General features: G+C 34.7%; 1 protein-coding gene and 1 long non-coding RNA gene across 4 annotated transcripts in view; both read left to right on the top strand.

Moving 5' to 3' along the window:
• myo1g (myosin IG) overlaps positions 1–12,760 on the top strand; it is a 107,542-nt gene that overhangs the window by 55,234 nt on the left and 39,548 nt on the right. The gene's annotated exons all lie outside the window — the stretch shown is intronic.
• Positions 8,498–11,561, top strand: LOC101882396 (uncharacterized). The gene is made up of 4 exons (XR_224564.6): positions 8,498–8,580; positions 8,977–9,055; positions 9,842–9,897; positions 10,930–11,561. It is a non-coding gene; the product is annotated as an uncharacterized lncRNA (long non-coding RNA).

The following is a 12,760-nucleotide window of genomic DNA, read 5'->3' as shown; positions in this document are numbered from 1 at the left end:
TGTTACAATGTACTTATTGTGTATTTACTGTGTACTTATGCTTGATTAATACATGTATGTAATTACATCTGTAATTAACTTTTGTAGTTACATTTGTAAATACTCTGTTGACCATACCTTACACCTTATCCCACCCTTAAACCCACCCACACCACCAAACCTGTCCATAACCCAACCTCTATCCCAACTCAAAAGCACCACAAGTGTTCTCAATTGCATTATAAACACAGTAAGTACATTGTATTAATTTTTTGATGTAAGTACATAGTAGTTAAGGACACTTAATATAAAGTGGGACCCTAATTTGTTTTAAATATAAACATCTGAACAATTGCTGTTGTAAAAACCTTTCATGATGGATTTATTCTAAAGTACATTACAATTTGAAGAGCAGGTGTATTTGTAATATGAACATTTATCAGTGTACTCATTGCTATATTTTCTCTTGCTGATATTATAAACGACTTTCCCAAGGCAAATGTAATGTGACTTACAAGTATAATAAGCTTGTAATCATCATTATTTTGTGCTTTCATTTTTTTATAAAGACGAAATGATGATCAGTTTACATGCCACTTGAACTAATTTAAACATGTCATAAGTTTGTTGATTTAGTTTTGTTTACTACCCCTGTTTTTTTAAATGATAGTTTTTCTGTAGTGTGCAATGTAGTTTCTTGTGAATATAGAAGGTCTTCAAAGTTTCAAGGGTCAAAGTGCTTCATAAATGGAGTTATTGTATCCAAAAAGAACACAGATTCAGAATTGCAGATAGTTAACAGTATTTTCAGCTTTACTTCCTGTATATGTAGTTTTTTTAATCAAATTTTAGATTTTCATTTTGTGCCTGCGAACATTGTTTACTTTGACATTCAAAGACTGTAGATGTAGTTGTTTGGTTTGTGTAGTTGACATGTCAATAAGACGCAGTTTTTTGTGCTATAAAGGCAAATAACTTTGCATTCTCTTCTGAAGGACTTGGATTTTGCTTGAATTGGTAGTTCAGAAAAACTGATGCCACCAATTTGTCACCTTAAATATCAGGTTCTATGTGACATTTTTGTCAAAATTAAGTTATTTATTCAAATTATTATTGAAATATTTTCACTTAAAAGTGCAAGAAGGAAGCCTTTAAAGCTGAAATCCAGATAAAGTAATATTGGTTACATTTCCACCATGTGCTTTAAGTAATAACAACAAACACAGCAGCAGAATCTGACCAATCAGAGCATTATAAGCTCATAGAAAGGCATGGTTTAAAGAGGCCAGATTCTTGAACAAGCCATTTTAGATAGGGAAATAAAAGAGCTCATGCTAAAATGTATATTGTGAGAAAATGGTTAACACTTTAGTTTAGGTAGCAATTCTCACTGTTAACTAGTGGCTTATTACAAGACCAAACTGAATCTTTTGCGGACCTTTTTTGCTATTTCTGCTTTCTCTTCTGCAGGTCTCTTGTATTGTGACAAATCTGCTAAATCGGAGTGTTGTTCATAATTTATCTAAACATCTGCACATTATCCAATAATTGTGTTCGAGCAGGTGATGTGATGTACACAACTGTCAAAAAGCGTGCACGCTCCCGCTTACTTTCGCAAAGCAACCATGCCTAGGAAGCACAACTAGTGCGTTCGGTTCTTTTTGAAATAGACTAGACGAAAAGCAATGACCATGCACCCACAGTCCTGCTGCTTTCAAGAGCTCAAGTTAAAAAAAAAAAATCCTTTTGTAAGCAGCAGTAGAGTCTGCTTTCGCTTTATTTATTCTTTGAACAGATTATTAACAGGCCTAACATTAACCGTGTCCACGTGATCAATCGTTCATGATCACATACGGTACTCTTTTTTTTTTTTTTACCTGCCTTATTTTGCTTACAGGTATATTTATGAATATTGTTTAATTATAAACATTTTTTAACAATAGCATTGCTTCAATATGAGGTTAACTCCCCATTTATGTGTTGTAGTTAACTGGTGACATAGGACCTTTAGCCAGTACAGATCAATTTGGTAAATCCTTTATTTTGAGCCCTGAAAAGTCATGTGAAATAAAAACTAATTGCAATGAGACACAACCCATTTGCCTATCCACCCTGAGCAAACTCTTACTATATATCAATAAGAAGCAAATTAAGAGTTTATTGAGGTAAAATCATAGTGAACAGTTGTTTAATAGCAAGAATTGTACCTTTAAAAAAGGTGACCAGAAATTTAAACACGTTTTTGACTATGGATGGATTTAGCCAGCATAACAAAAATAGTTTTTGAAGATAATCACCTATAGCACCTTTAATCATATTCAACTTTGAAATGTCAAACTGATAATCCATAATAAGTGAGAAGTCTATCATTTCAGCCCTGCCCTAGTTAAACTGAGAAAGCACACACACACACACACACACACACACACACACACACACACACACACACACACACAAAAAACTGAAAACAGAAACAACTCGGTGTCAGTCACTGTCTTTGTTTGTTTTTGTTTTATGCAACCGTGCAAATGTGGGTCAAAGTGTTAGCGTGCTGCAGTCATGCTGGATTTTTAGCATGGCTTTAGCTCATAGAATTTTGCTTACAACAGCCAACTGAGCTCTTTTATTAGATGACAGCTCTAGTACTTCATAAGACCAGCCACGACAGATGATTTAACAGGGTCATTCGCAAACTTGTGGCTGCGTCTGAGTGAATTCAGTGACCAGAACAGTCTGTGTGTGAGGTGTCTGACCTACATTCAGTCTACAGTCTACATTCTCATATCCTATACAGTGAGAGAGGGATTTGCTCACAGACTGCATTACTGTGGTTTGAGCTTCCCTGTAACAATACACACACACACACACACACACACACACACACACACACAATAAATCAGCAAATTGATCCATATCTATATGTTTTACACGTCTCTGCTGGAAGCAGGGCCAGGCATATCATAAGGAGAGTGAGTAAGAAAGAGAGATGGAGAGAAGTGATTGGCCAGTTCAGTTAGAGCTATGTATCATCCCAGTTATGCACACATACAGTATACACTGCACAGTGTTAAATATCAAAAAGATAACAGAATAACACAAGAACATGGTGGTTTGTGTGGAATGTCAGTTTCATAAAAACATAAATCATATAGGCCTGTATTTCCTGGGTATGAGAAGTTCTTGTTTTAGAGAGATAAAGAAAGAAATGAATGAAAATGAGGAATGAAATGAGGAAGGAAGGAAGGAAGGAAGGAAGGAAGGAAGGATGAAATGAAGAGAGAAAGGAAGGAAGGATAAATGGATGGATGGATTGAAAAGTTGGAGGGTAGGATGGATGGATGGATGAAAGGACAGATGGAATGAAGAGAGAAAGGAAGGAAGGATGGGTGGATGGATGGATGGATGGATGGATGGATGGATGGATGGATGGATGGAAGAATAATAGTGAAACAAACAAAGATAGGATGGATGGAAAAAGAATGATGAATGGGTGGATGGATTGATGGATAGGTGGATGGATAGATAGAAGAATAAAAGAATGAAACAAACAAAGAAGGGTTGGTATGAAAGAAAGAAAGAAAGAAAGAAAGAAAGAAAGAAAGAAAGAAATTTATTTTCACAACACTTTATTACAAAAACATTAATACATTATTCAAACAATCAACTCACAAAAAAGTGAGAAAAAATACAAAAAAATAACCCAAAATAGGAGCAAAGACCAACTCATTTTCATAAAGCTCACACAGAGCAGCGGCATAACACCACATCAAGTCAAAAGAAGGAAGATCATCCATAGCTTTAAAAAACCTAAAATCAACAAGAAATCTTGATTTGACAGAATTAACAAAAACTACCAACACGTTGTGACTCAAATTTCCTTGATTTTTTTGCTTTCTCATACTATATACTGCCATCTTAGCTTGTCCTAATAAAAAATTGAGAAGCTGACATTTAAAGCAGAAAGAAAGAAATAGAAAGAAAGAAGAAAAGGAAAAAGGATGAAGGAAGGGTGGATGGAATAAAGAAAGAATAGAAGCGAAAGAAATAAAGTATTTCTTCAAAAGTAAAACTTATTTTTAAAAAATGATGAAAAATATTTCTATGAATGTCTTTTTCTGATGCTGTCTTGTCAGTGTCAGCATATTTTAATAAAGTTGATTTACTTTATGTTGAACATTACTTTATTCAAATGAGCCATATTGCTTTGTACTCTATAGCTGAAATAATTATAACAGCAATAATAATAATAATAATAATAAGTATTATTATTACTATAATAATTAAAATATAAATTGAGCTGTTTCATTTATTTTGTTTGTTTGTTTCACAAATGAGGGTCAGCGCACATTTATCAATATTACTCAAGAATGTAAACAAAATTAGCCCAAAGGCTACTTTCCATAGTTAGTCTCTGTGTCAGAATGTTATAGGTCCAAAAACCAACAAAAACAGACAATATAAAAATGAGCAACAGGTTATACATACAGTATATATAATCAATAAATAAATAAACAAATGTTCATAATGTAGATTATATGATAATATGCCCGAGACAGGTTTATGAGATTTGCTGCATTATAATCTCCAGCCCGACTGACAGCCCTGCACCACAGGTTACAATCCAAGAGCACAATATGAACTTTCACAACCCCCTCTGCTCAGACCAGAGGACACTGGATGGGTTCAGGCCGTCCCAGACTAGGATATTGTTTGTGACACACTAGTTCATTGCGCTTTTAATCTCATTTCACCATAGACTGACGCACTAGGACTCACTAATGCAGCACAGGGGCTGATTGTGTCTGCTGATGTTCAACCTTATGGCCATTTACACTTATCTTAGAGCAAGACACTACAGGTACAGTAAATGTGCCTGTCAATTGTGCAATGTTTGGCTTTTCATAAAGTGATTTATCTTCAGACCAATAGAGAAAAAATACTTTTAATTGTTCCTTTTGTCAATTTCAATTTCATCTCAAATTCAATCTCAACTTCATCTCTTGTACAAATCTTCACTTCAGCAGCATTTACAAACACCAAACTTCACTGTTTTGCACTGTATTGTGAAGCTTTTTGCAGAGGATATGTTCATAAATAATTCACCTTATTAAATAAAACATTTTATTCAATAAAACAAGTTGTTAAAAATATACTCAATGGCCCCTTTATTAGGTACACATCTACCAACTGCTACCAACACCTACAGTACCAACTGCTCATTAATGCAAATTTCTAATCAGTCAATCACATGGCTACAACTCAAATCCTTTAGGCATGTAGACATGGTCAAGGCAATCTGCTGCAGTTTAAACTGAGCATCAGAATGGGGAAGAAAGGTGATTTAAGTGAATTGGAATGTGGCATGGCTGTTGGTGCCAGGTCAGAGGAGAATGGCCAAACTTGTTTTAACTGATAGAAAGGCACAGTAACTCAAATAACCGCTTGTTACAACCGAGCTATGCAAAAAAGCATCTCTGAACGCACAACATGTCCGACCTTGAGGCAGATAGGCTACAGCAGCGGGTGTCTTTCCCGTCTGCTAACAACAGAAAACTAAGGCTACAATTTGCACAGGCTCACCAAAATTGGACAATAGAAGATTGGAAAAACGTTGCCTGGTCTGATGAGTCTCGATTGCTGCTGTGACATTCGGATGGTAGGGTCAGATTTTAGTGTCAACAACATGAAATCATGGATCCATCCTGCCTTGGATCAACGGTTCAGGCTGGTGGTGGTGGTGGTGGTGAAATGGTGTGGAGGATTTTTTGTTTTTGGGCTCATTAGTACCAACTGGGCATCGTGTCAGGCCGTACTCACACTAGGTACAGTTGCCTCGAATCGGGCCAAAGCACGCTTGTCCCCCCTCCCGTCTCCCCCGACGGCCCGCGCTCACACCATACCGGGCCACGGCACGCTTACGTCATCGCTGCTGCGCTGTTCAGAAGCGCTCTCTATGGCAAGCCTTTTTAGCATTTAAATCTTTGTTCTGACTCCATAAATATATTTAGAGATATCTCTAATTATATTTTGACTAGTCATAATTATAATTCGACTAGTCAGAATAACAATTAGAGATATCTACAATTGCAAATGTACTAGTACGAAATCAGATTGGAGATATCTGCAAATATATTATGACTAGTCATATTCCTCCATTGACTTCCATTGAAAAATATTTGCAGATATCTCTAAATGAGTTTTGACTCGGCACAATTGTAATTAGAGATATCTCTAACTGAGTTTTTACTAGTCATACATTTGGAGATGTCTTTAATTCGTAATATTTAGAGATATTTACAAATATATTTGAAGATATCTCTAATTAATTTACTAATAGTCGAATTACAGTTGTAGATATCTTGAATTGGATTTTTGACGAGTCAAAACTCAGTTAGAGATATCTGCAAATATTTTTCAATGGAAGTCAATGGAGGAATATGACTAGTCATAATATATTTGCAGATATCTCCAATCTGATTTCGTACTAGTACAATTGTAATTGCAGATATCTCTAATTGTCATTCTGACAAGTCGAATTATAATAATGACTTGTCAAAATATATAATTATATCTCTAAATATATTTATGGATAGTCAGAACAAGGTTTAAATGTTAAAACGGCTTGCCATACGCTCTCATTTAGCAGCACAGTGAAGATTTCTCTAGTTATATCCTTTCAGTCGTTTGTTATGCAGTGACATGCAGTCAAATATTTCGCCAAACAGTCCTTAGGGATGCGGGGACACACAGTCAGATATTTTACCGAACAGATCCGCCACTTTTGGCGCTCATAAACAATCATTAAGCTCTCGTGCTGCAGGAATGAGAAGTATGGCAAGCCCAAGAGCTCATAAAAACACTATTAATCAATCGCGTTTACAATTAAAACGCCGCATTAAACGGCGCTAATACCATTTCAAACGCCGCTAAAAACGCCGTTCTGATTGCAAACGCCGCAAATAACGCGCGTAAACCTGTAAAAAACGCCGTTTTTAACGCCGTTTTAGTGTTAGTGAAAAGCGCGGTTTATGACGCGATCCGCTTGCCACAAAACGCCGTTTAAAACGCCGTTTTAACCCCACTGAAACGCGCGTTATAAACGGCGCTTTCCTGAAGTATAATGAGCCACTCCCGCTGATTTCCACAGCCAGTAAGCTTGAGCTGCTCTCACCCAATCAACGATTAACAGAACCAGACAAGACTAATTCACCACTGATCGTAGCGGAAGAAGGGACTCTGAACTGATAGCAAATGCTTATTTACAAAGTACCTTTTACAATAGATCGATTCCACGTCTTTGTGCTTGTAAATGTTCATTTTAGATAGATGGCATCAGAAGAAATGTATTTTTGTAAGTGCCTTGGCAAAAGTGAGCGGGCATGTTATTGTAACCCTTATTTATGGCTGTTTACAGACCATTCTCTCCAACGTGGGCATCGTAAATAAACGCTGGTTACCAGGGTGATAATTCGTTTCTTTTCTTTAATCTGGAGCATCGACATAAAATTCACAAACAACATTACAACAGCATTGCATCTGCCGAATTCCTCCACTTCCTTTTTTCCCTCTTTCTCCTGCTTTCCGGTGCGCCTCCCTTAAAGGAGCCAGAGCACAACAATAACTTTCTCAACTAACACATATTAAACCTTGTATCAGACATATTGAACGTAAATAGAAAATCTTTTAAGTAGATTCAATAACATTTTTACAGTTATTAATTAGCAAAATATGAATTGAAATAATGAATAAATTATAAAGTTACATTGAAAGCAGGTCTGCAAACGCAAACTAACCCACTCAATACTATTAGGGCTGCATGGGCAACATCAGGGCTCATGCAGATTTTAGCTCCAGCCCATCAAGCACCGGCCAGCTTTAGTGGTCTTGAATACGTTGGTTAGCTTGTTTGGGTGCGTTTGATGTGCGTTATAGCAAAACTCCACAATGCCATCCCTGACAGGCCCTGCCAGGTGCATTTTAATAGACCTTATGACTGATTTTGGACCGTCTTGTTCCTTTCATTTAGGCTATTTATTCACTTATTTGTTATTACTTTGCATTGCTGCCCAAGTTACTAGCTTAAGGCAGTATAATATACTTTTATAGTAATAATAATACTTACAGTTTCATTATTACATCAATGAAATAGTGATACCGTTTATATAAATGCGACAGATCTTTCAGCGCCAAACAAGTGCTTTACATTATTTTATTCTCCTTATTTATTTCCGTTTTATTTCAAATAATAAATGTTAAAAGTTTTAAGTAAAGACATCAAACTATGCCCACACATGCAAGCTAACCCGGTTAGACTATTCTATACCGATATAGTGAAATCAGCATAACACAAAAAATACGTTTAAAAATCAAGATTTAATATTAAATGCCATTTAATATTATTTTTAATATTAAACTATTTTTAAATTGTTTAAAAGTTTATGTAAATGCTGCGTTCAGGCTGCGTTACTTTAAAGTGTGCATTACCGAGCCTCATTCAAGCACTGCAGCAGAGAGCGTTGTCATGGAAATGGAGCAACGACACGACACGACCCCTGACCGTCAACAGCACTTCTCTCATGCGGCAGTTTTCACTAATTTCAGGTAAGTTTAGTCGCTAAAATCATGCAAATGTTACATACAACTGTTTCTGACACCTTTCTTACTGACAATTGACATCTTTCAGTTGAATATGTATTTTATAGAGACGGTTGTGTCTTTGGAAAAAGTCAGTTAGCATCTTAGCAGAGGAAACGTTAGCATTAGGCTACTAGCTCTTGTTTATACAAGTTTTGGCTTTTAATTACATCTTTATGTGTACATGAGAGGTTTGTCAATGTTTTATTGGAGGTAGTCTACTTTATTTAGCCTAAAATATGCACTTTACTGTTAAGGAGAGCAAATTAAAACGTTAAAGTTAGTACACATGTGTTACCTTACTTTGATATTTCACAGTAATGTAAACTAATGTTGATTTCAAAAAGTGCTCTGTGGTTTCAGGAGTAACAAAATTACCCCTACAACAAAATAGAAGAGCCAAGATGAAGGGGAGCTGATCACAGAGATGGAGGAAACACAGGTAAGACTATAATTAACTGTTAAATAGATTCATGTGCATTTTTCATAATAAATCCCTATATTATCATGCATCTGATACATGTCTTGATTGCATTTATTTTAAGGTTTTGACATACAAACGTAAATGAGTGGTTTTAAACAAATTTTTACTTCGCTTTTCTCAAAGCTGAATTTACAGCACCAGTGCTCCAGTCCAAAATGTAATATTGTATTTATAGTTTGCTGCTGATCAAGCAATATTTCTTATTTTTATTATGTTTTATTTCAGAATTCATTAATGAATAGAAAGTTTAAATTGAACAGTATTTGAATCAAAAATCTTAACTCTTTTCTGATCAGTTTTATGCATCCTTGTTTAATAAGTATGCATTTCTTAAAAAAATCTCACTGACTGCAGTAGTATACTTGACCGTTTAAGGTCTAGGGTCTATTTAACAATAAACAATAAATCCTGGAAAAAAAAAAAGAAAATAGCTTACACAAGTATTTGCCATCACATCTGTTTTTAACATTCATTATTAGTCTTAAATGCTAAATCAACATCTTAGAATGATTTCTGAAGGATAAAGTGACATAAGATTAAAATAATGTTGCTGAATTCAGCCTTAAAGTACAGCCATGAATTACATTTTAGGATTCACATTTAAAATATATATTTTTAGGTCCCTTACACTTAAACTCATTCTTAAGCCCAAAAATTAATATAATTTTTTTGGTACATGCATGATGCACAACTCATATTCATTTATGTCATGTCTTTTTTCTCTTTTTCTTTTGTTTTCAACAGCATCTTAAAGGGGCCCAATGGTTCTAGAGCCAATCAGCTTCTGAACATATTTATATGTAAGTAAAGTTTTGACTGACTGCCAGACAGTAATGAGCAAATGACAGTGTGTGTCAGAGTGGCAGTTCTTTAAAACGAAGATCTGAAAATTGATGTAGATTTCAATTCAAAATGTATTTATTTTGAAATATTCATAATGCTTTGAGATATGTTCCCTTTATGCACTAGATGTCCAATTTTTCATTTCTTATTTTAAATGTTTGCAAACAGATCATTGCCATTCATATCTGTAAGATGATTTAGACATTCTTAGCTGCAAATAAATGTATACTTTAAGCATTTATGTAGCACTATGAAGTAATGTGGACCCAAATTGCTTTACAATCTTATCAGAGGTTTCACTTTACATGTTATTTTAAAAACTCATGTAAGCTTAATTTGCACATAAACAGCATGCACCATTAAATATTTGCTAAGGACTGTGGTGTTTTGTGCAGATCTGTTAGAAATATATAAATGTTAATATTAATAAACTGCAACAAATTAGCCTATTAGAATGATTTTTGAAGAGTCCTCTGACACTGGAGTAATGATGCTGACAAATCAGCTTTGACCTTACATTAATAAATTACATGGTCACACTTTATTTTGCGGGTCAGTTTGTTGAATTTAAGTTACACTGCATTTACATGCCAACTAATTCTTATTAGATTATAAGTAGTCTGTTAGGTAAGGGTTGTGGTTTGGGTTAGTGTAAGTTGACATGTAGTTGCAAAGTTTCTTCTTGTCAGTTTAGTGTCTGTTGAAGGAGCAGTATCAGCAGATATTAAGCAGACAGTCTACTAATACTCAGATGGACCATCAAAATAAAATGTTACCAAATACATTTTAAAATGTATTGACATTGAAAATTATTATTTTAAACTGTAAACATATTTTAGTGTTACTTAACTGTAAATGAATTTAATCAATCAAATCAATTCAGTCTTGATGTCCAATAAAAGACAATAAAAAATACAAACATTAATGTTCATAGTGACCTAGTTACTGATGATGGACAAAAATGATAACTGATGATTCTGTTATTTCAGGATAAGAAAGAAGCCTGCTACAAGAGAGACAGCGGAAGGGAGCCTCCAAGACATTTTTATTAGGATCTGCTAATCATGAGGGGGCAGACAAAAGAAACTGCATTTTCCTTCAGCTTAATATCAGGGGTCGGCACAGCGGAAGAATCTGGATATTACTCTGGCATATGTTTTACACAGCAAATGGCCTCCCAGCTGCAACCCAGCACTGTGAAACACCCATACACTCTCGCATTCACAGACACTTCTACACAATGTTCAAATTCACCTACAGTATAGCACATGTGTTTGGACTGTGGTGGAGACCCACACCAAAACAGGGAGAACATGCAAACTCCACACAGTAATGCCAACTGACCCAACCGGGACTTGAACCACCAACCTTTTTGCTGTGAGGTAACAGTCTGAGCCACTGTGCTGCCCCAGTGTAGTTCTTAAAAACTTCCAGATATTTTACAGTTTGATTTTGTAATGATAATGTATGTTTACATTTATTGTAATATGTTAATATTTATTCACAATGTAATGAATTTTTTATGTTATTTATATTAACGTTAAATGTTATATTAATGTTATAATATATTATAATAAATAATTATAATAATGTTAAATTATAAATAATATTTTTTATAATGTTATAATGTTTTTTATAGTTTATTTTTATATATAATGATAAGACTCAAAGTTCGTCTTTTTATTATATGACAAACTTATTGTTGTATGGGTAATACTTTTCAATAAGGTTGTATGTATTAGTTAATGTTAATGTATTTACTAACGTAACCAATACATTTATTACAGTATTTATTCATCTTTGCTAATGTTGGTAAATGGTAAAAAAAAAGTTGTTCATTGTTTTTCCATCTTAATTCACAATTTATAAACTAAAGTTAACAAGCATGACTTTGGATTTTATTAATGCATTAGTAAATGCTGTACATTAATTATGCTGTACAAGTATTGGTGATACTTAGTTCATATTTAACCCTTTAACATTAACTAATGAAACTACTGTAAAGCGTAATTTTATGTAGTTTATATGCATTTTACATTTATTTTGTTATATTTGTTAACGTATGTGTTTTTGAAACAATTCACCATAATCTAAGTGTTTAACGTATGCTCGTTATGTAGTATTATGAATAAATTTTATAATGATTAGGTATTTTGTACTTGATTTAATTATTGGACAAATTAATATTAAATGCAATTGTACAGGCTAAAACAATATTTAAAAATGACCTGTGGACCGACCCTGGGCCGCCAGCTAACACTTATTTAAAACCAGCGATCCGATGGCGGACCACCGTCGGAAAAGCGGCGGCAGCCGCTGGTGGGCCGCTGGAATAACGATGAGGAAATTGCCGGTGGACCGCGGGCGGCGCCTGCCGGTGGACCGCCGACTTTGCCGCCGGCGGGCCGCCAGTGGCCCGCTGGTCTTATGTTAGCTGGGAAGTCATCACGCTTCACGTAGCCTTACCCAACCAATATAAATGTCATTTAAAAAAATAAAAAAATGGTAGCTATTTGTGTTACTTAGTTACATTTAAGGCATTAGCCAGAAAAATACCTAAAAAAAGATACATACATTTAGTTATTACCGTGAGAACTGGTTAAATTTTGTCATAGATAACACGCAGGTAACTCACCTGAGTATATAACTTTTTTTTTCATAGTTTTAAAGGTTAAAGTAAAGATTTATGTTAGGCTATAATAAGTGTGGTTTCTTTTCTTGATATTGTCCGGTTGGCATTTGTAAAAACGCCATCATAAACCATTATGTTTTATTTTTTGATTTTATTTATTTGCTAAGCCTATTATAATAGCTTGTTTT

The sequence above is a fragment of the Danio rerio genome, chromosome 19, assembly GCF_049306965.1.
Source record: "Danio rerio strain Tuebingen ecotype United States chromosome 19, GRCz12tu, whole genome shotgun sequence".
Classification (NCBI taxonomy): Eukaryota; Metazoa; Chordata; class Actinopteri; order Cypriniformes; family Danionidae; genus Danio; species Danio rerio.
Note: the sequence above shows the minus strand (reverse complement) of the source record. Positions and strands in the feature narration are given on the sequence as shown.